Source organism: Piliocolobus tephrosceles, chromosome 9 (assembly GCF_002776525.5).
Source record: "Piliocolobus tephrosceles isolate RC106 chromosome 9, ASM277652v3, whole genome shotgun sequence".
In the NCBI taxonomy this organism is placed as follows: domain Eukaryota; kingdom Metazoa; phylum Chordata; class Mammalia; order Primates; family Cercopithecidae; genus Piliocolobus; species Piliocolobus tephrosceles.
Window position 1 is genome coordinate 78,951,765 of NC_045442.1, and position 25,273 is coordinate 78,977,037.

The 25,273-nt window shown below is 36.0% G+C and overlaps 1 protein-coding gene across 9 annotated transcripts in view; it reads left to right on the forward strand.

The window, feature by feature from the left end:
- Positions 1-25,273, forward strand: part of NRG3 (neuregulin 3) — a 1,116,221-nt gene that overhangs the window by 1,011,296 nt on the left and 79,652 nt on the right. The gene's annotated exons all lie outside the window — the stretch shown is intronic.

Here is a 25,273-nt window from a genome sequence, read left to right on the forward strand (position 1 = left end):
ATATATTGAGTTTATACCTAGCAACCTTGTTACTCTTACTTATTACACATAATAATTCATCTGAAGATATTTTTGGATTGTCTATAAAATCATGTCATCTGAACATTAAAATTTTTTTCTCTCTCTTAAATTTAGATGTTTTATTTTTTCTTAATGTCTCTCTGTCTGGGTAGACCATCTTTTACAATGTTAATTAAAAGTAGTCATAGTAGTTTTCATTTTCTTATTCCCAATCTCAGAATGAAAGCTTTTAACAATTTATCTTGAATTATGATTTTGCTTAAGGCTTGGAAGCTATCTGCTATCACAGTTAATAAATTTCCCTTCTATTTCTAGTTATCAATTTTTTTTAATTATAAATGTATAATTGTTTTACCAGTTTTATTCAATCTGATGATATCATATGATTTATCCTTTAGTTTGTTATTGTAATAGTAAAATTGACTAGTTTTCAAGTGTTAAACCAATTGTGGATTCCTGGAATAAATTCAACTTGGTTTATATTATACCTTTTAAATATTGCTAGATATAAGTGTTTTATTTTGAAGGAATTTTTTATTCACATTTGTAATTTGGGCCTTATTTTACCATGAGGAAACAGAGATGTTGAGTACTTGCAAACACTTTTAGGCCTAAAGATGAAAAGTCTTCAATGTAGCCAAAAAAAAAAAAAAAGGCAAGCGAGAAATGAAAGAGGCAAGAGAAAACAATATAAAGGGCACAAGTGATTCAAATAGAAAACTCATAAAAGGATGTTAGAAATAGGCCAAGCATGGTGGCTCACGCCTGTAATCCCACCACTTTGGGAGGCCAAGGTGGGAGGATCACTTGAAGCCCAGAAGATCAAGACCAGTCTCTACTAAAACTGCAAAAATTTGCTGGGTGTGGCAGCATGTGACTGTAATCCCAGCTACTCGGGAAGAGAATCATTTGAACCAGGGAGTCGGAGGTTGCAGTGAGCTGAGATTGTGCCACTCCACTCCAGCCTGGTGGCAGAAAAAAAATTTAAAAAAGGGATGAATAGAAGTGATAATACAAATACTTCATATTGAAATGTCTAGGATGAAGCTAATGCCATGTTTAGAGGTAAATTTATGAACTTTTCTTATATTACAAAAGACAAATGGCTTAGTGTAATGAACCCAAAACTCCACCAAAAAAGTTAGAAAAATTGAATCAAAACCAAAAAGATAGAAGTAACTGATAAAGAATACAAGCAAAAAATGAAATAAAAATTATCACATAAAGAGAGGATCAGAAGAGACAAAAGTTGGTTATTAAAATGTTAACCTAAACCAAAACAAAACAAACATCATGCTCACTTGATTTTGGAGATGAGTTCTATAAAACGTACCAGCAACACAATTTCAACTTATACAACCTCTTTCAAAGAGAATTGCAAAAAGGAAAAATCCCAAAATTTATTTCAAGTGCATGGCATAACCTTAAAGACAAAATCTGTCAAAAACAATACCGGTAAGGAAAGAGCAAATTGAACCCAGCAAAGTGTAAGAAGATAATATCGCTTAATCATTATTCCTGTAATGTAATATTTCTTCCATATTAGCAAATGTAAATCACCACATTAAATAGTAAAGGAGAAAAAAAACGATCATTTCGATAGTAGCAAAAAATAATTAAATAAGCCTAGCATATATTTTTTTTTTAATGAGGAAAAACTGTTGGGCAAATTTTTACATGATTCCTTTTAAATCAATGGGGGCAAATAGTTTTAAAAGGGTAAGATGTAAGCTGCTATATAAATCTACATATAAACCAATTTGTGTCAACATCTCCCATTTTCTTTGTCATCTGCAATATACTAATTTTGGTTCTCAGGTTAATATGTCATTTTTCCTGTTTGGGATGTTTCTTCTTTATGTTCTACTTAGAATCCTTTGACTTCTCCACTGCTTCTCACATCTTTTTCTATAAATTTGTATTTTTCCTATTCAGACTCAATTCATCTATTACTTTCTCTGAGAAATATCCCTGAGAACCCTTACCCTGAATTGGCAAAACTATCAGGCTCCACGAGTTTTGCCTCTATAATATTTTTTTTTAAGTTCTGGAATGCATGTGTAGAATGTGCAGGTTTGTTACATTGGTATACATGGGCTATGGTGGTTTGCTGCACCCATCAACCCATCATCAGGTTTTAAGCCCCACATGCATTAGGTATTTGTCCTAATGCTCTCCCTCCCCTTTCCTCCCCCTGCTGACAAGCCCTGATGTGTGATGTTCCCCTCCCTGTGTCCATGTGTTCTCATTGTTCAACTCCCACTTATGAGTGAAAACATCCAGTGTTTGGTTTTCTGTTCCTATGTTAGTTTGCTGAGAATGATGGTTTCCAGCTTCATCCATGTCCCTGCAAAGGACATGAACTCATTCTTTTATATGGCTGCATAGTATTCCATGGTATATATGTGCCACATTTTCTTTATCCAGTCTATCATTGATGGGACTAGTTTTATGACTCATTTCTATCATGGCAATTTCTGTATGATATTGCTGTTAATATGTGGATGTTATTCTCACTGGGCTGTGAACTACTCAAGGGAGGGGGTGTGTCACTCATTTCAGACGTCCAACCCTTAGGACTGTTCCCCACATCCTGTGAACATCCAATACACCTTTGTTAAATGGGTTGAAGAATTGAGCTTAGAAATTTACATTCTTTGTTCCTGGGAAGGCTAATCATAGAGAAGACATAAACATGAAAGATTAAACAAGAGAGTTTAATAATATTTTAAGATCATCTGAGAAATAAAATGAAAGACAATCCAGCACAATAACATTTTATTTCTCATTTTAATGCTGTAAAATTAAAACTGTATGAATTTTTAGAAGAGAAAGTGAGTGACAGCCAGTTTGAGTCAACAGTCTGTTATTTACTGGCTGGCTCAATGCCGTTTCCTTGTTGGCAAATTACAGATAATTATTTTACTGTAGTATTGTGTTGTTGATAGGATCAAATGAAATACCGCCGCTTATGTACTTAATGCAGTGGCTGAGACATGGCCTCTGTGGTCTATGAGTATTATCTTTCTAAGCTTGAGTGGTAGTAGAAGGCTGCAAAGAGTTGGTGTTTGAGTGGTGTTGAAGAAATGGAGACAATTTGGATAGGAAGTGATTTGGGGGGTTGCAAGTACAGTTTACATGATGGAAGGTAAGAAAGGAATGAGGCCGGCATTTATTGAACCTCTTCAACATGTGAGTTGTTTGACCAGGCATCTTGCTGACATCCTACTAGTTAATGCTCACAACCAGCACCTGATGAGGTCCTACTACACCATTTACTCATGAAAAAACTGCACTCTGGAAGTTGTGAAGCACATGCTGAAGATCGCATTTGGTGGAACCAGGCTCCAAGCCTGTCTTATTTTATAGCTACTGAACTTCTTCTAGAGATGACTAGGGAAGGAGGAATCAAGGATCTGTAGACCTTTCCTGTGCCTGGCAAAGAAGGATGAGGCTGACTGTGAATGAATTTGCGAATGTAAATAAATAGCTATTTTCCATGAAATGCCTGTTTATTGTTGTAGGACATCTAAAAGCAGATTTTAATGAGAAGATTGATGTTTTGATTTTCTACATAAAAATACGTGTGAACATTGATATATGTAAAATATGTAAATGAAAACCTTTGCTTTTTGAAAAATTAAAGTCAGTACTTCAAATGTGGCTTATAAGTCAGCAAAACAACTGGAAACTAGATTTAATATTACATTTATTCAACAAATTATATGGCTAGTAAACAGTATTAAAGGTTGTTTCTTCCCAGTGGACTGTAGCAGAAACTAACCTCATTACGTATGAGAAACCATTGTTGCGAGGGGCTAGTTGAAATGTCTGTCTCAGAATGGCAAATGGAATTGCATTTTAAAGAAACTTGGAGTCTTTATTCTTTTCATCACCAAATCCCATACTCATGATTAGCAGGAGTCATTTGTCAGCTGAAAGCATCCTGGTTCTTCCATTTTAGTTTGATTCATATCCATCCATCTGCTCATGAGAGAAGAAATTGACTTTGGTGAAGGATGTCTGGAAAATGCAAAGATCACCAGCTTGGGAAACTTTTACCATCACGATACACTCTGTGCATCTCTGAACAACAACGTGGTTTGAATGAAGCAAAATAGAGACTTAAAATGTAACTAAATGTACAATTGTATGAATGTGTAAGTGCTATGGAAGAATAAGCCTTTAGAAGTTCTCAATATTTACTACAGAATTTTAAAATAGTCTTGGGTTAAATACCTTTTGAGAAACAAATAGATGTTCCTAAACCATAATCTAATGCTTGAGAGAACAGAATAATTTTCAATACAAGTAAGTTTAAATGCTAAATGAGATGAGATGGTTAAATGTCCAGATGAAAGGTAAAATATAGTGCTCCATCCCTGAATTCACAGTAATATGCAAAAGATCCATCTGGAATATAACCTGCCCAGTCACTGAAACAAACCCAAGGCTTCTTTTTTTTTCTGATCTTGATTTCTTGAATGCATAGTGCCTTTAAAGAACTAACATGTCTTTTTTGTTTTGTTTGTTTTGTTTTGTTTTGTTTTGTGATGCAGTCTCTTTCTGTCACCTAGGCTGATATGCAATGGTGTGATCTGGGCTCACTGCAACCTCTGCCTCCCAGGTTCAAGTGTTTCTCCTGTCTCAGCCTCCCGAGTAGCTGGGATTATAGATGTGTGCCACAATGCTAATTTTTGTATTTTTTAGTAGAGACAGGGTTTCACCATGTTGGCCAGGCTGGTCTTGAACTCCAGACCTCAGGTGATCCATCCGCCTCAGCCTCCCAAAGTGCTGGGATTACAGGCATGAGTCACTGCAAGCTAGAACTAACATGTGTTAATGTGTTGGGTAATAATAGAAATGTTTCATTCCTTAATTAAATGATGAGGTGATTAAAAGTAGGTTAATCATATTGTAATTATATATTGAGTAGGATACTATTAATATATGTTCACTTAATATGTACTATAAAGAGGAAGACATAACGTAGCCTTACAGCCAGCAACTAGGGACCCTTCCAACTTCAGTTCCTCTAATCTTGTGCAGCAGACCTGCAGAGTCTTCTCAAAGGGAGGCCAGATGTGCGAGAGAGTCAGTGCCCCTAGAGCAACCCTCAACCAATGAGAGATAGCAGTTGATAGGTAAGTTCTACACCTCTTGCTCCACACTGGGACAACCCTGAGTCTGTCCCCACTGGGGCTGAGCCCTGGTTGCCTACATCATTAAGAAGTGATCCACTTCTTAATCCATCCTTTGTTGAGCTCTCCCTTCCTTTTTTAACTCCCAAACACCCTCACAGCGTTCCTTGGGATCAATTCCTAAATCCTTCTCTCAGAGTCCAACTGAAACATGGAGACAAATATGTACCAAATAGAGCTCATATTCTCCCTTCAAGACCACCCTTCAGGTGTCAGGAGTCTCACCTGGAGGCTCCCTACCCAGATGCCCTTAAGATGCTCACAGGGCCAGCTCAGGTCACCCTTTCCATGGGGTCTGACTTACCAAAAGTAGATGGTGTGCCACCGTGCATGACCCTAAGCCCAAAATTTGGAATGATCTTGGACGTCCAGATTGATTGCATACACATTTGCATGATATTCTTGTCAAGAGGAAATCAGGGTGAGAAGGGAAAGGGAGCAGGCTCTGGGCCTGGGCCTCCATTTTTATTCTTGCCTTGGAATTCTCAGACATTAGGTGTGGGGCTGAATAGAAGGCCAGGAGTTTTACTTTTTTTTGTTTTTTTTTTTTTTTTGAGACAGAGTCTCGCTCTGTCTCCCAGGCTGGAGTGCAGTGGTGCGATCTCGGCTCACTGCAACCTCTGCCTCCCAGGTTCATGCCATTTTCTTAATTCAGTCTCCCTAGTAATTGGGACTACAGGTGCCCTGGCTAATTTGTTTGTATTTTTAGTAGAGATGGGGTTTCACCGTGTTAGCCAGGATGGTCTCAATTTCCTGACCTCGTGATCCACCCTCCTTGGCCTCCCAAAGTGCTGGGATTACAGGCATGAGCCACCACACCCGGCCAGGAGTTTTACTTTTTATTTCATCGGTTACATGCAGTGAATTATTGGCAGGTGACCAAATTGTTTTAGTCTTTAACAACTTCATGTGTATAATGAGGGATGTATCCAAATCTATTTATAGGGTCCCTACGAGACCATAGGTTCTCATTGTCAAGGTCATAGATAGCCACTCTTCTGCACATAAGGGACACTAAAAAGTCCCCCCTTAATTTCTGGCTGGGATCTCTGAATGCTCACACTGTCTGAGTTGGGGCTTTCATGCAACCTGTTCTAGGCCTCTATCTACTCTTGGTTTAAAGAACCTAGAGTCCAAAGGTGCATGAATAATGCAAGTCATATTTTAGATAAAATAATACAGAAAACAGCTATACTTAACAGTATGAACAAAATCATGCAAACAAAACCAAAATTCCATATCTGACCAGGGAGAAAGGACTTAGGAAATATATCAGTATATAAATAGTGAATTTCCATTTGGATGTGTTGCAGGAATATGCATGGTATTTTTTTCTCTGTGTTTTAACTTTTTCCTGCCTCTGTGTTTCTTAGAATCAGTAGCTTTGTCAGCATGCACTCAGAGAAACCATGGAAGCATATTTAGTAATAAAACTGTTATTCTTATAGACAAATGTAATCGTTTAGGAACTAGCTTGGCCCTTTTATTCTTAAAACTAGTCTCAGTCATTGACAATGATTGCTATTTAAAGGTGTAGAGGGAAATGTTTGGGGAATTGTCTGCATATTTCAAAGTACCCTTAACAATTTAAATCAGACAAACTGGATAAATTAGACACTCTCAAATACTAATAGGCAGGTCTGCTCTAAGAATCATAGAAGGTAGAAGAAATTGATATGGTTACAAGAGGGGTGGAGGAAATTAAAGTTAATAACTAAGATATTGTACTAGTTTGTTTTTGCATTGCTATAAAGAAACACCTGAGACTGGGTAATTTATAAAGAAAGTGGTTTAATTAGTTCGCCGTTCTGCAGGCTGAACAGAAAATGTAGTGGCATCTGCTTCTGGGGAGGCCCCAGGAAACTTCTAATTATGGCAGAAGGCAAAGGGGGAGCAGACATCTCATGTTGGGAGCAGGAGTAAGAGAGAGAGAGAGTGGTACCACACTTTTAAACAAGATCTCATGAGAAGTCACACAGTATAGCGAGGTCATCACTAAGGGAATGACGCTAAACAATTCATGAGGGATCCCCTGCCATGGTCCAAGCACCTCCCACCAAGCCCCACCTTCAAAATTGGGGATTACATTTCCACATGAGATTTAGGGGGGGACACGCATCCAATCTGGATTGCATATCCTTGTCTAAATGTCAATACTTTTACTTTAATAGTGTTACTATCATTAACTATGTACAGCATTTTATTGTTAACAATTTTTTCTCCAGTGTAATATCATTTAGTATGACATTACTATAAATTAAGTATTATAAATGTCTTAAAGATTATTAATTTCAGAATGTATGATGTATTGCCTTTGAAAATGAACATGGACTTTTTAAACTAATATTAAATAGGTATAGGAAGAAATAAAATCTCATTCCCTGCCAAATACTAATAAAACTTATTATTGAGAATAAAATAAACAGTACGTGTGTCAGATATTCTGCTAAGTCTTTTGCATGCATTATTTCATTTTTTTAAATCGCAGTGGCCTTATAGGGTTGGTATAATGATCCCCCATTTTACAAATCAAGAAAATAAGATCCAGAGACACTATACAACTTCCCCAAGCTCAGTCAGAAAGTAAGTGGTAGAGCCAAAAATCTAGTCACATCCTAAAGGCTAAAGCCTTTATTAAGACAAAACTCTGTGAGATAACTTACATTTTGATGACTGCATTAGTTTAAAGTTAAAAAAAAATTTTCATGGATTTTGCCTTCATTTTGCTTTGTTTTGCTAGTGAAGTTGGTCCTGCTAACCGGTATAACACAAAATGAGAGCTTAGGTCTGAAATTCAGAGAGCTCTAAAATCACCAAACTAATCTAATAAAGGAAAACACAGATTTTACCAAAATTTAACAGGAGTTAGTTAATATAAATGTTTGAAATAATAAACATCCACAGAACTATCAAACAGCATGTGTTATAATGTCCATTTGAATTGATTTTAAATGAATAGAATGTTTTTCATTTGCTCCTACACTGAGAGCACTTGTCTTTGAGTGTTTTTATATGTCAGGGATCATTTACATTCTCAAAAATATATTACATTTATTTGGTTTCATTCTTTGTCTTTCAACCATGTTTTAAATATTTACAATTTCAGCAAATTTGAATGTTTTTTGTCTTTAAAATGCCTCTCCAAAGGTTTTGAAATCGGTGTGTGTTTGTGTGTGTGTATGTATGTGTGTATGTATGGCTTTTTTTGGCCACCGATCCAAGTTGCTCCAGCCTCAGAGAGGTGGAAAAATGGTGAGAATGTGGATTATGAAGGGACAAAAGGATGGAAGCCAAAAAATACAATTCATAAAAGGTTCTGGAATCTTTCCTCCACAAATGCCCAGAGGCCTCCTCATTCTCAGAAATGCTGATACTGTTCTCTGCAGGACGAACCTTTCACCTCCACTCCCATCCAGCTCTGGGAGGGATCCTCCAGAAGAATAATTGGACTTTTAATGATTCCCTGTAGCTGATAGCCAAGCGGCAGCAGAATGGTACATACAGAACAGGTGAAGATTTCTTAAGCACCAGCAGTGATTAGAACATAGTGGGATAAGGTCAAACAGAGCAGCAGATGTCTAAAATTATACGTGAAAGTCATTTTATAATTGTGAAGGAACTTGGTGGTGGTGCACAAATCCACATTCTGTGTTATTCAGGTACCTAACGTCAATCCTCCTGGCTTGGAAGACTTCAGATTTCACAGTTTAGTAATCAACATGCTTTAACAATGGTACTTGCTTTTATTTAGAGACACTGTAATAAAGATTACTCTTAATTTAAAGTATGCCCCTTATATACTAGCTTTTTTGTTTTGTTTTAGCTCTTAATATATTTGTTACTGTAGCTAAGTGCATAAATGAATAGGTGAATATATAGGTAGATGGACATAACCAACCAGAAGATACATGAGATCATTTTAAATAACATTACTCTATTATTCCATGTATTTAATACACTATGTACATCATGGACAACCTTAATGATGAGACTCAGGCAATCTGATTAAATACTGGGTTTATTAAAAGTTTGTAAATATTGGGTTTATTCAAAGTTTGTGAACCCAGGAGGACACTGACTCCAAAAGGAAAGGGTCAGTGCTCCAAAGAGGGAATGTCTGAAAATCATTTAAGCAGAAAAGTTCTGGGAAAGATTAACAAGATTACATTATTTTTCCATAGAGGGTTAGTGAATAGTTACAACAATTTGCTTAGTTATATGCAGCATTTTATTTTGAAAGACATATTTAATATTCTATATTAAAGAAAGACGTAATAGTCAAGGGGTCTTTTGTCTCAGTCAAGTGGTCTTTTTTTATGTCAGGGCCACCTGGTCTTAGCCATAAAAAAGGAAATTAGGAAGGAAGTTAATCTATTTTTAAAACATCAGTAATTAAAAGTTCAAGCTGTGTGACTCAGTTTCCAAAGTCAACCACCTTGAGGGCCTAATAACTTTTAGAAACTCCAAATAGGCACACTATCCATTGGCTTTCACGTCATCAATTATGTATTAAAAAGAACTATATTTCAGTATACATTATTCTATGTATAATATATATGCATATATACATGTACATATCTGTATACACATATATAGTTGACCCTTGTACAACATGGGTTTGAACTGCATCAGTCCATTTACATGCAGTTTTTTGCAATGAATGTATTGGAAAATCTTTTGGAGATCTATGAGTTTTTGGGTTTGAACTGCATTGATCCATTTATATGCAGTTTTTTTTATAACATTGGAAAATATTTCTGGAGATCTATGGGTCTTTAAAAAGTCACAGGTGAACTGTGTAGCCTAGAAATATCAAAAAAAAAAAAAAAAAAGAAAAAGGCATGTCATAAATACATAAAATCTATGTAGATACTAGTCTATTTCATCATGAACCACCATAAAATATACACAAATTTATTATTAAATGTTAAAATGTAACAAAACTTACACAAACACAGACCATATGTGGCATCATTTGCAGTTGAGAGAAACATAAGCGAATGTAAAGATGTAGTATTGTCTTAACTGCATACCATTAACTGTAGCACATACTGTAAAACTGTAATAAGTTTGTAGTTGCTTCTTGCCGCTATTGTGGTGAGCGCAAGTGTTGAGAGTATTTGCCTAAAACACGTGTAGTACTTATCATCTCCACGTAAGCATTTTGCCTCTCCAGTAAATTGTATATCCAGTAAAAAGTGATCTCTCTCTTGCTGTTCTTGCATATTTTTCATTGTGTTTAGTGCAGTACCTTAAACCTTGCATAACACCATGGGACCCGTAGAAAGTTCTGCTAGTGATGCTGGAAGTGCTCCCAAGAAGCAGAGAAAAGTCCTGACATTATAAGAAAAAGCTAAGTTGCTTGATATATAGCGCGGATTGAGGCCTGAAGCTGCAGGTGCCTGCCATTTCAGACACGATTCATCTTATAAACAGAAGACATAAACTTCTGGTATCGATAAATACAGTATAGTACTTTAAATGTATTTTCTCTTCCTTATGATTTTCTTAATAACATTTACTTTTCTCTAGCTTATTTTATTGTAAAAATACAGTATCTGATACATATACAAAATATCTGTTAATCTACTGTTTATGTTATCTGTAAGCCTTCTGGTCAACAGTAGGCTATTAGTAAGTAAATTTGGTGGGAGTTAAAAGTTATACCTGAATTTTCAACTGCACGGGGGTCAGATTCCCTATTACTTCCACATTTTCCAAGGCTCGACTGTAAACAATACACATATGTTGTAAAGACCAGCAAGATTTCAGACACAAGCAGTGAAGTCTGGGCTTACAGATGTGTTGGCTCTGGTTACTGTACATGTCTTGTTATCCCTTTCCCATTCAATCATGTCACTTTACATTATCAGCATGTATTTTAACATTCTTCTTTTTTTCAACAAATATGCAGAATAGATTTTCTAAAATTTCAGACATGGTACAAGACAAGCTTGTCCAACCCATGTGCCACAGGCCACATGTGGCCCAGGACAGCTTTGAATGAAGCTCAACACAAATTCATAAACTTTCTTAAAACATCATGAGTCTTTTTGTGATTTTTTTTTTTTTTTTTTACTCAACAGCTATTGTTAGTTTTAATGTATTTTACTTTTACGTGTATCCCAAGACAATTCTTTTTCTTCCAACGTGTCCAAGGGAAGACAAAAGATTGGACATCCATGGTGTAAGAGATGGTGACATGGTAATCACAGTTTCTCTTTAATGCATCATGGATCCTCATTAATCATTCAACAACAGAAAATGGTCGGTCTCCTTTGCCCTCCTTGAAATGAGACATGGAGGATGAGCAACATTTAAACAGAAAGAAAGGGTGCGTGGTGGGGAAGATATTTCACTCAAAATGCATCAAAGTGAAGTTCTAGAGGCAGCAAAGTTATGCACATCTTTGTTGAAACAGTATTCCTCAATATTTTTCATGTCATGGGAAACAGAAAATATTGTTTGTAAGGTTTGAAGGAATACAGAGAAGCATATCTTAGGCATATGAATGGGATTTTATGGCAATATTCTTTATATGCTCTTTATATTGTATACTTATAATGAAATATTAGGATGATATTAATTTCTTAGCTTATGTAATACTTCTATAGTTTCACCACACATTGCTCATACATTATTTTTAAAAATTGTGATAAAGAATTTGAGCTTGCTTTCATTAAAAACATTTTTACACCAAATTTTATGTTTGACATGGCTACATGCAATTCCTGATTAATACTCCTTAAGAGTAATCTTTGCAAACTTTTGATTCCTACCATAGTCAAGAAAGTAATACAAAACTTAGAATATTTTTAAAACCGTTAAAAAAGTTATAGTAGGTGAAATTATAACAAGGAAAGATCCTTTCCTTTCTTTCATTCACAAATGTAATGTCGATATTTCCTGTGATAATGTAAATTGGTACCTAACTCAGCAAAAGTTTTCTCTATCAAGTATTCCAAGGTAATGATGACAATGCAATTATTTGTATCGTTAGAGCCATAGTTAGCTTAGATTTTTAGTGGGCTCATACCCACTAAAAATGAGTATAAGCCACCGGAAGACATGTTCCTAGTATGTGAATGGCTCATAAAGTCTGCCTCACCTTGCTTCACCGGCAATATCAGCTCTTAGAGTCTTTTGCTCATGATGGGCTAAGAGAACACCTCCTTGGCCAAGCTCAGACGCCACAATTTGCTCATCATGCAGCCTCTCACAGGGATCCTGGGACATAACCTCAGCCCCTACTCTGATCCAGCCTTTCTCTAAGGAGTCCATGGTTATTTTCCTCACCCCAAAGCTGGAGGGTTCAGACCTTGGAGCTTTTGACAAGCCTCTAATCTTGCTCCGACCCTCTTATGTCTTAGGTGATCAATATGTTTTAATTCAATTATTAGTGTAATACTGTTCTTTACTAGAGCTCTATGTTAGAGAATCAGATACTTGAACAAAAATATTAGGAAATCCAACAAGTAGATGGGGAAATGACTTCAGAGGGTTTCAATGGTGATAATGATGTCAACAAAAATAGCATCGACTATTTTTCCCTGAGGCGCCCAAAGTATTTCTGATACATACTTCTAGTCATGGATGGAACTGATTGAGTACAAGCTTAAGTCTAACAGAAACAAAATGTGAGAACTTGAACTTTAAAATAACATTTTCTATCCTGTAGAAAGCATGATCTAAATTTATAGTATGCCTGACAAGTGTGGATTTTTCACAATTCCCTGAAATACAGAAAATGAATTTAATTAATTGTGCTCCAAGGCTGAGTTCATACTTTGGCTTGAATTCATTAGCAAGTAGTCTTTTAAAAAGGAAGTTTGGTTGTGGGTATCTGTCCAATTTGGAAATATTTACCCATGGTCTTTATATTTAAAATGTGTTTTTGATTTTCAAATTCTGTGGATTATCTGTATCCATATGCCTGTTCAGTTTGGTGTATTCATAACATGGATCACACTGGCCTTGTATCTTCTCAGTTCACTGTATTTATCAGTTTCTCTCTGATTGTCTTAGTCCACCTAGTCCTCCATTCCATTTCCTAGGCATTTTCTCCAAAGCCTTAATTTCTTTGTCTTCTTCTATATTGACAGTGATTATTGAAAGCTTTTTCTTCATTCCACCAGGTTACCTGCTCAAAAATTTGGCTTCTAAAATAAGGCATGTAGCACCAAAATCTCTGTTATTTGAATGGTTGTTCCATGTTTTCACTGTTTTGTTGTTTCATTGTTTTTTATTTTGTTATATGTTTTTACTGAACTTTTATTTCTATGAGGTTCTTCTATAGTGCAAATATCTTGGGGAAAGTTTGCTTCCTTTTTTTTAAATGCACTTTCTTTCAGAATTGGCTTTTACTTTCCTTGCTTTCTGAACCTTTATTTTCATTCCTTCCTGCTAACCCCCGACCTCCCATTTATTTCTTCCTTTCTCTGTAGAATTTAAATAGTTATCAAGTTGCTTCTTTTCATTTGCTCATATTTATTTAAAGGGCAGCTTTGTCTGAAACTTCTACTCATCTGGATGCACTGAGGGATTGCTCTCTTTGACCCTCTCCAAGATATTAATAATGTTTCTGTTTTTCCCTGGGTTTCATGTGGATGCTAATTTTGCTTCTAACCACATTCCTGTATCCTGAGGGCAATGGGATAGGTTAGAGGCTAGCTTAGCTGTGGCCATGTCATATGTCTGGAGTCAAGGCTAGATTATCTTTACCAAAATCTTATAAAAAATATCAAACATGGCGTTCTGCACCCAGCCACCTGCTATCCTGCTCCTACAGCTTCATCCAATTTCTGAAACTCAGCATACTGCTCTAGAACTTCCTGACTCCACTGAGCTCCCATAGTAGTATGTTGGGGCTTCTCTTCTTAAAACCATTCCCTCCAGTAGTCTCCTCAGCTCTAAAAATTGAGTAGGAAAACCAGTAAGAATCTTCAGGGCTTTATTTCCTTCTACTCCTCATATTAACCCTATGGAGAAGACATGGGGTTTGAGGCTTCACACATCATGTCATAATTTATACTACTTTTCATGACAGCAATGTTAAAATACCTTGTGGCATAAGATCACACTGTATTCCTTTTTTGTTGCTGCAGTTGAACTTTGGGCTTTTATTAAAACATTAATTTCCATGGGTGTTGGGGAATAAGATTTGTAACCTGTCTTAATCATCTTTATCCAAAAAAGTATTTTAAAATAGCAACAGTTTGACATAAATGTAGCCTCAGAATTTTCAATATTAGAAGAATAAATAAATTATAAATTTTGCCTATTTCTATATTGCCAGATAGAATTTTAAGACCACAGGACATCATGAAATTTAAATTAAAACATGTCCAGTAGGAAAAAAGATTTTGTCACTTAGATAACATGACTAACATCCTAATATACTTTCTCACATTTTTTTTTTTACATAAGGCAATCCATTGATCAAATAAAACCAACATTTTTTTTTCATTATTCTTAAATTGCTCTCTTCTAGAAAGGGTGAAGCATATAAAATTACCTTGGTATTGAAGGAGTTCAGGAGAAATCTGCAGAAATCAATTTGGAGGAATATTGAATCTAGTGTTTTGTTTTTTCATAGAAACTTTAGAAGGCATGATGGTGATTATACACATAAGGAAATAAAGAATGGCTGTATTGGGTCTTAATTGGTAATTATAATAGAGGCAAAATAACAGAAGTTGAATGGGTCTTTACATCTCACTGCATAGAAAAGTATCAACTGCAGTCAATACAAACTGATCTGGCTTAGCAGTGCTATTATTCTCAGTTGTCCAGAGAATGAGGAAAACAGTCTTTATCCCATCGCTAAGAACAGCTACAGTGAGGCATCCTCTCTTGGGGTCATAGTCTACCCTTCATTCCTCTAAGAGATTCTTGGACTCTTTGCTGTCTGCACTGAGTTTTAGTCCACTGGAGGAAAAATTCTTATAATTTCTTTCAAGGTTTAAAATAATACCCGCCTATGTCTACTTGACATTATACAGAAAAATTTTGGAAGATCTTCTTATGTAAAATTTATATTCTGTGGAGTTGAAGCTATATTATGTCTTTATAATTTTCTGGAATATATCATTTTACCCCACTTTTAACAGTTTGCGAATCATGGATTCTATTGTAGTCTCCTCCTCTCTCAAGTCAGTTCACATCTTGACAAATTTTTTATTAATCAGGATTATACATTGTTGATCCAGTCTGTCTGGAGGCTATTAAGAAGCATTAATGGACTAAAAGAGATATTAATTTATCATCAATTATTTAAATGATCTGTTTCTTAAACCAAAGTCTGTGTTTTATTATAACTTGGGCCTATGGAACCTTCGTAGTTGCTATTAAATAAGAAAATATGTGATATATGTCATACAACATACAAGATATGTATTATTTATAGCCTTTTCATTTATTTCAATACAGAAGGTTTTCCATTTAATTCCACAGGTGTTTTTAAGCATTAACTATATGCATAAATACTGTACATAAATGCAGTGTAAGTAGAAGCTGTAGCCCATCATTTGGGGATATGGAGTCTACATGTGTAGAGAAAATGTGTGAAAATTATGAAACCATTTAAATATATGTTGATCAAAGCATGTAGGCAATGTTTTGCCTATCTCGAAAGCCTAGAACCTTAGCCTGACTTACAAAACTTACTAGATATTTACGCATGGGTAAACCATCGTTCATCCTTGAGCCTGATTAAGCTCTTTTTAGGAAGACATTGTGAATAAAGTGTCAAAATCATGCCTGGTTTGGAGTAGCTTCTCAACAGACATTACTTTTCTGCAACCCTGATGAAGTATCTCACATCACAAGAGAGTTTCAGATGTCTGTGTATTGTGCTGGAAAACCAACTCCCACTCTGTTCAAGGCCAGAAGCAAAAGCTGCCATGAGGAGGTGGTCTCAACATGGCTTGGCACATGTAAGCTGTTAACTCAAGTTACTCCAAGGAGGAACAAGTTGGCAAATGTTGCAGGAGAATATCTCAGTGATGAGCAGGACTTCGGCAGTGAGTTCACAAGTACGTCTTTATGCCTGGAATTCATTATCAAGGAATTCAGAAATGTTTTCTGAGTAGAAATCCACATCGGTACCCTGCATATTTCAGTACACCTTGACCTGAACAGAAGATACACTGAGACCTGCCAAGTTCTGAGCATGAAAAGCTTTAATTCATTGTGTTAAATGGCAAAACCAAGCAACTGGTGATTTATGGCTGCAAATTATCATGTTGTTCATTAGTGGTAATTACTACTCAACCCTGAAATAAAATGGCAATCAGTATGCTAAAATGAGAACACCCACACTAACTCCTTGCTGTTCACCTGCAAACCTCTCTGTCTCTCTCACTTTCCAGGGGAAGAGAAAAAAAGACAGGGAATCCAGGTGCATGTGCTAAGGAGAGAGATGAGCTTCTGGCCATACTAAACTGCTGCAGTGGCTCTTATCAGGCAAGGGAGCTTAGCTCCAACCCTAGATGCTCTCTGTTCACAATGAGATAAGAGATTTGTGTGTGGACACACTCCCGGAATGCTCAGATTGCTTTCGGGGACTGGAGCTGTGGCAGTCAGGAGAGAGAGGAAGCCAATGGAGGTAGTGTAGTGAGTAGACACCACACCCCAGGTGACTGTAGCTCCCGTGGAGCCCATTAGCACTGTCCTCCAGCAGTCTCTTCAGGCCTATGCCTGGCTGAGTATCAGGAAACTGAGGCCATATCTTGCATAGAAAGACTTAATTTCACTTTTGAACAGATGGTCAGAAACCGTGCAATTTCACCTGCTCTATCTGTTAATGTCACAATGAACAGCTATGAAGTAAAAACTTCCATGCAAACAGGTTTTCATTTTATTTCTGTCACAATTATTACCTGCTAGAGATGACCTTCAATGCAGAGAAATGGATTTTTGACTTTAACATAATGAATCTTGTGAGCAGTTCACACAGACATTATGAAGAACAATACCGTTTGAGCATCCCTAATCTGAAAATTCAAACTCCAGAATGCTCCAAAATCTAGGATTCTTGATCATTGACATGATGCCACAACTGGAAAATTTTACACCTGACCTCATGTGACAGGTTGCAGTCAAAACACAAGCACACCACTCACAGTTTATTCAGTGACCCCAAGGGGAAAAAAAAAGACCCTCCAAGTACCATTCACCTGTGATATGTATTTTCTGTGCACACCTAGATACTCCCACACACGTATGCCCACAATGGTAATAAAATGACACATATGCAGACCAGAAGCACCAGCAGTACGTTCCTAATGATGTTCCACATGAAGCCAAGACCTATGTTCATTGTTCACTGAGGTTTTTGGCTTATGCTATGCTCTGTGATGTCAAGGATGTGATGATATTTGTTGAAAATGTCAAAAAAAAAAGCCTGTAGATACCTCTATGAGTAACAGTGATAAGAACAAGAAGGAGGATTTTTGTTAATTTAGAACACAGAAAGTCAAGCTGTTGGAGAAACTGAACAGCAGTGTAAGTGTGAAGCATCTTACAGAAGTGTATGATGGTAGAATGGCTACCATATATGACTTGAAGAAACAGAAAGATAAACTGTTGAAGTTCAGTGCTGAAAGTGATAAGCAGAAGTTAATGAAAAATAGAAAAACACTCTGCAGCTAAAAATGAAGATCTTGGTTGCATATTGAAAGACTGGATCCAGCAGTGTCACGGTAAACATATGACACTTAATCATATTCTGGTCATGAAACAAGAAAATATCAATCATAATGAGCTGAAAATTATAGAGAACTGTGAAGACTCAATACACTGGCTGCAGAAAAATTTTAAAAGACAAATTTGTAAAGACTTGTGATAAATCATCTGCTTATCATGAAGCAGAAGAGAAATTCATTGACAAGTTTGCCAATGTCATCACTGCTGAAAATCTGACACCAGAACAAGTCTACAATGCTGATGTAACATAATGATTTTGGTGTTATTGACCCAGAAAGAAACTGACTACAGCTATTGAACAGCTACTAGAGGAATTAAGAATGCCAAGGACAGAATAACTGCACCAGTATGTGCTAATGCAGCAGGCACGCTTAAGTGTAAACTTGCTGTGTTAGGCATACGCTTGAGTCCTCAATGTTTTCAAAAAGCTAACTTCTTACCAGTCTATTATTATGCTAGCAGGAAGGCATGAATCACCAGAGACATCTTCTCTATCTGGTTTTACAAACATTTGTACCAGTGGCTTATGCTCACTGCAAGGAAGCTGAACTGGATGAGGACGACAAGATTTTGTTATTCCTTAACAACCGTTCTGTTCATCCTCCAGCTGAAATTCTCCTCAAAAATAATGTTTATGCCATGTACTTTTGTCCAAATATGACTTCATTAATTCAGCGATGTGACCAGGGTATCCTTAGATCAATGAAGAGTAAATATAAAAACACTTTCTTAAACAGAATGCTAACAGCAGTGAACAGCAATCTGGGTGTGGAACGTTTTCAAAAGGAGTTTAGCATAAAGAATGCTGTATATGCTGTTGCCAACACTTGAAACATAGCGACTGAAGACACGGTTGTGCATGCATGCCACAACACCTGGCCTATGACTATGCCCAGTGACTATGTTTCAACCCTTCTTGTGCGGATGGACTGACTTTAAAATATCTATTAATGACAGCAGAACTAAATCCCTTTACAAAATTCATTGGCATTCTTTAAATAGGGTAGTGGGTTTACCTTTTGAATTTTCCATTTAGCATGGGTCAGAGGTCAATATATATGTATGCACTATCTTTGCAGTGAGCGAAATCAAACAAAATTAAGATCTCTTTATACCTGCTAATTTAGAGTTGTGAATCTTTGAGTACATCTAAAGAATGGGGTATAGTTAAGTGTTTTATAAGTTTTTTTAAAAGTCTTTGGTTCATCTTTTCATTATCTTTAAGGGCAGATATTTTTAATTTTAATAAAGTCTAAAATTTTAATTTTTTCATTCATGTGTTGTGCTTTTGGCATGATATCTAAAAGCTCAAAACCAAACCACAGGTAACATAGATTCTTTCTTTCTTTCTTTTTTTTTTTTTTTTTTTTTTTTTTGAGGCAGAGTCTTGCTCTGTTGTCCAAGCTGGAGTGTTGTGGTGCAAACTCGGCTCACTGCAAGCTCTGGTTCCCGGATTCACACCATTCTCCCTCAGCCTCCCAAGAAGCTGGGACTACAGGCACCCGCCACCACACCCAGCTAATTTTCTGTATTTTTTAGTAGAGACGGAGTTTCACCATGTTAGCCAGGATGGTTTCGATCTCCTGACCTTGTGATCCACCTGCCTCAGCCTCCCAAAGTGCAAGGATTACAGGCGTGAGCCACCATGCCCATCCTCATGGATTCTTTCTGGAAAGTTACAAGCTATTAATTTAATTCTTTTAAGAAATGTAGACTTACTCAGATTATCTACTTCTGGTTTTTGTAGATTATGTCTTTTAAGGCATTGATCAATTTTATATAAATTATCAAATTTGTGGGCATAGATTTGTTCATAATATTTATTATATTTTAATATTGACGAGATCAATAGTAAGGATCCTTCTTTCATACTTTATATTGGTAATTTTTGTCTCCTTTCATTTTTTTCTTAAACTGACTTTTAGAGGTTTACCAATTCTACTTATCTTTTCAAAGAATTAGCTTTTCTTTTCATTAATTTTCTTTGCTGATTTCCTGTTTTCAATTTCATTGATATTGCTCTAGTTTTTATTATTTTTCTTCTTCTGATTACTGTAGATATTGATCTTCTTTTTCTAGTTTTTTAAGATAGAAACTTAGATTATTAATATTTAGATCTTTCTTCTTTTCTAACATATGCATTAAATGCTATAAATTTCCCTCTTAGTACTGCTTTTGTTGCATTGCACAAATTTTGATGAGTTATACTTTCATTTTCTTTTAATTCATTTTTATTTCAAATTTCTTTGGCCTCATCTCCTTTGATTCATGTGTTTCCTATTTATATTTTAATCTCATAATGATCTGAGAGACTACTTTGTATAACTTTATAATTTTCATGTGTTAAGATATGTTTTGTGACCCAGAATTTGGTGAATATTTTATGTGAAATTGAGAAGAATGTATATTCTGCTATGGTTAGATTAAGTCTTCTATAAATGTCAATTAGATCCAGTTGGTTGATAGTGCTATTCAGTCAACTATATCCTTACTGATAGCCTGCTTGCTGGGTAGAAGGGTTCAAGTCTAACTAAAATAGTGAATTAATCTATTTCCCCTTGTAGTTTTACTAGTTTTTGCTTTACATATTTTCACGCTGTGTTTATAGGCACATACATTTGAAAAATTGTTATGTTTTCTGGAAAGTTGGCTCCTTTATCATTATATAATGATTCCTTTTTATCCCTGATATTTTTTTTTGCACTGACGTCTTCTTTACCTGAAATTAACGTAGTCACACCATATTATTTTGGATAAGTGTCAGTATGGTATATCTTACTCTACTATTTATGACACCCATGCCATTATATGTAAAGTGAGTTTCCTAAAGACAATATATACTTTCATCTTATTTTTTAAAATGTACTTTGACAATTGTTTTTAATTGGTTTAAACTATATTTAGAGTGATTTTTGATATTTCTGGATTAATACCTGTCATATTTGTAAACGTTTTTTATTCATTGACGACCTGGGTTTTGGTTTGTTTTTCTTTGCCTTCCTTTTTTTTTTTTCATTTTGGATCTAATTAAGTATTTTATAGGACAGTGTTTTATCTTCTCTGTTAGCATATCAATTATGTTTCCTAGATACATTTTGTTAATGATTCCCTAGAGTGCACTGTACATTTACAACTAATCTATGCCTACTCTCAAATACTACTACTCTTGACTAGTATAGATAACTTATAAAAAGTACTTCTGGCTGGGCGCAGTGGCTCACGCCTGTAATCCCAGCACTTTGGGAGGCCGAGGCAGGTGGATCACGAGGTCAGGAGATCAAGACCATCCTGGCTAACACGGTGAAACCCCGTCTTTACTAAAAATACAAAACATTAGCCGGGTGAGGTGGCGGGCGCCCGTAGTCCCAGCTACTCAGGAGACTGAGGAGGAGAATGGCGTGAACCCGGGAGGCGGAGCTTGCAGTGAGCTGAGATGGCGCCACTGCACTCCAGCCTGGGTGACAGAGCAAGACTCGGTATCCAAAAAAAAAAAAAAAAAAAAAAGTACTTCCAATTACTTATTTCCATCCCTTACAACATTGCTGTCATTCACTTCATTTATTCATAAACTATAACCACCCAATACACTGTTGCTATTAGTTTTGAACAGTTATCTGTTAGCTCAAATAAAAAATAAGAAAAATAAACATTTTATTTTACTTTTGTTTATTTATTTCTGTATCTCTCTCCCTTTTCCTAAGTAGGTCTGAGTTTCTGACATATAATTTTCCTTGTTTCTGAAGAAGCCTTAACATTTTTTTCAAGGCACGTGTACTGGTGACAAATTTCCTTGATGTTTGTTTGTCTGAGAAGGAATTTCTCCTTCACTTTTGTAGAATAAATTTCACTGGCTACAGAATTCTAAATTGGTGATGGTGGGTTTTGTTTTTTCATTAACATTTGAAATATTTACTACCTTCTCTTGTTTTCATGGTTTCTGTGTAGAAGTCTGTAATACTTACATTTGAATCTCTGTAAGTGAGGTGTTTTCCCTTCCCGCCATTGCACACTCCCAGTCTCTTTTCAGGAGTTTGTTTTGATTTTGTGAAGATTCAATATGACATGCATAATGTAGAGTATTTTCCATGGTTGGTATTCTCCAGCTTCTTGGATCTGTGGTTTTGCATTCATCATTAATTTTGGAAAGTTCTCAGCTATTATCACTTCAAAACGTTTTCTATATTGTTTTCTCTTGATTTTCCTTCTCCTCTTCGTATAATGTGTTACATCTTTTTTAAATTGTCTCCTAGTTCTTCAGTGTTCTGTTCCACTGTGTTTTCCTAATTTTTTCTTTGCTTTTCAGTTTTTAAGGTTTCTATTGATATATCTTTAAGCATACTGAGTCCTTCCTTGAGAATGTTAAATCCACTGATGATCATCAAAGGCATTTTTTTACTTCCATTTCAGTTTTTTTTTTTTCTAGTACTTCCTTTGGATTCTTTCTTAGAACTTTTATCTCTCTGCCTACATTACCCATCTGTTATTGCATATTGTGTACCTTTTCATTAGATCCTTTGGCCTAACAATCTGTTAAATTCATTTTCTGATAATTTAAAAATCTCTGCCGTATCTGAGTTTGTTTATAATTCTTCCTTTGTCTCCTCAGATTTAACTTTTTTCTTTTTTTTCCTTTTTAGTATAACTTGTAGTTTTCTCGTGAAAAGCTAGTCATGACATATTAGGTAAAAGGATTGACATAAGTAAGCCTTTAGTGTGAATATTTTAATGAGCTTTTTCTCTAGCTGGCAGTCAGCTTTTGTTTAATGTTAACTGTAGTTACAGGTGTCAGAGGCTAAAATTTCCTTCTGATGCCCTTGTTTTTGTCTTCCCTGTTGTCCTTGGGCTTCCCTAGAGACTTCCTTCTAAATAAATTCTGAAACATGTGTTTCTTTTATTTGTATTCTCCTGTTATTGTGTAGGATCCCTGTTTATGAGTGGTAAAGTATTCAGGAAAGAAAGAGTTTTATAACTTTATGATCAGACCTCAATCCTCTAGTGAGCTTGAGCCCCAGAACTTGTCCTTCCCAAGTGATTTTTAGCTGTTTTATTTTTTTCCACACCCCTCCCCTTACGTGAGACAGGGAAGCTAGAGAAGTTTCAAATTAGATATTTCCCTCCCATGCTGAGTGTTAGAGGAAGTTGTAATTGGGTGTTTCTCATGGTGGTTAGGTTCTGGTACAATAGTTTTCTCTGGGGGAAGGCCTTTGTTAAGGAGAACAGAACATTCTGAGTATATTTTAAATGATAACTTTTTCTTTTCCCCTGACAGATACATTAGGGGATTTTCCTCATCTTCACCATGAGAACCTATAGAGGTTTCTGGAAGGAAAACTCATGAAGGATCCTTCTAAGGCTGGTCCTGCAGAAGTTTTTATATTTCATGCTTGTCCACACCCAGTGTCCAGCTGTTAGTCAAGTGATGTTGAAGTGTTCTAACTGGTTTCTGACTCCAGCAATGGCTTCTGCTCCCTATAATCGATGAGTCTGTATTTATCTTTCTCTCCAGTTTTTAAGGTAGCAGTTTGCCCTGTGACTTCCATTCTCCAAAGGCTCTAAGAGGACTTGTTCATTTTGTTTCACTTTGTTCTTGCTGGGAGGATAAGAGCAATAACTTCCGAGCTCTTTACATGCCAAAAAAGAAACTAGGAGGTCTGTGACCTGCTTTTGATAATCAAATATGACTTTGTAGAAATCAGGAACAAGCTCTTTGACAATAATTAAGCAAATGTCAGTCAGAGAATTTCAGATTTGAAATATAGTAAATTTTTTAAAAACAAAATGTGTGTCTTTTTAAAATAAACAATATTCCTGGCACACAGTGATTTTACATTGGCATATTCCCTTAAGAATTTAAATATTGTGTAATTTTTCTATTTGCTGTGGCAGTAATATAATTGAGTACATTCTTCTGCCCTTCAAAGTAAAAAAAATAATTAGACACAAAATATTCCTAGTGAGATTTTGGCTAATCTGATCGACCCATATGTAAATGTGCTATACGAAAGTCTGAATATTTTAAAACTGTTAATGCATGAAGTCCATTTTAGGTTGATTCCACAACCTAAATGATACTCACTAAATCTAAAAAAAATCAGATGATAATTTTTATTATAAACATTGGGGAATATACAAATGCATTTTCAGTTTCTCTCTTATTTCAATTTCTATGATCTTATAAATTCAACATTTATTTTTCTGAATCAAAGACATTTATAGTAAACAAAATACTGTACTATTGCAGATCTCCTGAATAAGGCTGTTTCTAGTGCTAGATCTCAGTAGCCTTTTATTTGCTCAGAGAATTGAGGAAGGCAAAAGAAATTCAAAAAATGTATCATGTTCTATTTGTATAAGGCTTTACATTGGATAAAAGAACACTATTAATATCTGAATAGATCTGTTGTGATTTATTTGTTGTTCTTGTCATTGTTTTACTTCTTTAAGAATGGGGCAGTGTCTCTGAGCACACTAGTTTATACCTGTGATTTCAGCACTTTGGGAGGCCAGGTTAGGAGTATTGCTTGAGCCCAGAAGTTCAAGACCAGCCTGGACAACACAGCAAGGCCCCATCTCTACAAAAATAAAATAAAATAAAATAAAATAGCTTGGCATGATGTCATATGCCTATGGTACCAGCTACTGAAAAGGCTGAGGTGGGAGGAATGCTTGAGCCGGGGAGGTCAAGGTTGTAGTGAACCATAATTCTATTACTGTACTTCAGCCCACGTGACAGAGCAAGACCCTGTCTCAAAAAATTAAGAAGGTGGGGGAACAAAAATAAAAATTTCTGTATAGCATGGTAGCAAAGTTCCAGTATACCTTATATAATGTTAGTAACCTTTGTGTGAGATTCTCCTCTATTCAGAGATGTGAGTAAATAGATGCATATTAAATCCAGTTGTACAGTATAAAGATTCCAGCATTTACATTTTTAGTTTTGGGGTTTTTTTGGTTTTTTTTTTTTTGGAGACACAGTCTTGCTTGGTTGCCCAGGCTGGAGTGCAGTGGCGCGATCTCAGCTCACCGCAACCTCCGCCTCCTGGGTTCAAGCGATTCTCCTACCTCAGCCTCCCCAGTAGCTGGGTCTACAAGTGCATGCCACCACGCCCGGCTAATTTTTGTATTTTTAGTAGAGATGGGGTTTCACCATGTTGGCCAGGCTGGTCTTAAACTCCTGACCTCAAGTGATCCGCCTGCCTCAGCCTCCCAAAGTGCTGGGATTACAAGCATGAGCCACTTTGCCTGGCCAACATTTTTTTAAATGCCTTCTAAATCATAAAAATATCCAACACTATTTTAAATTTTTCCCCTTGAATCAGTCAGAATTTCTCCTGTAAAGGGATGCA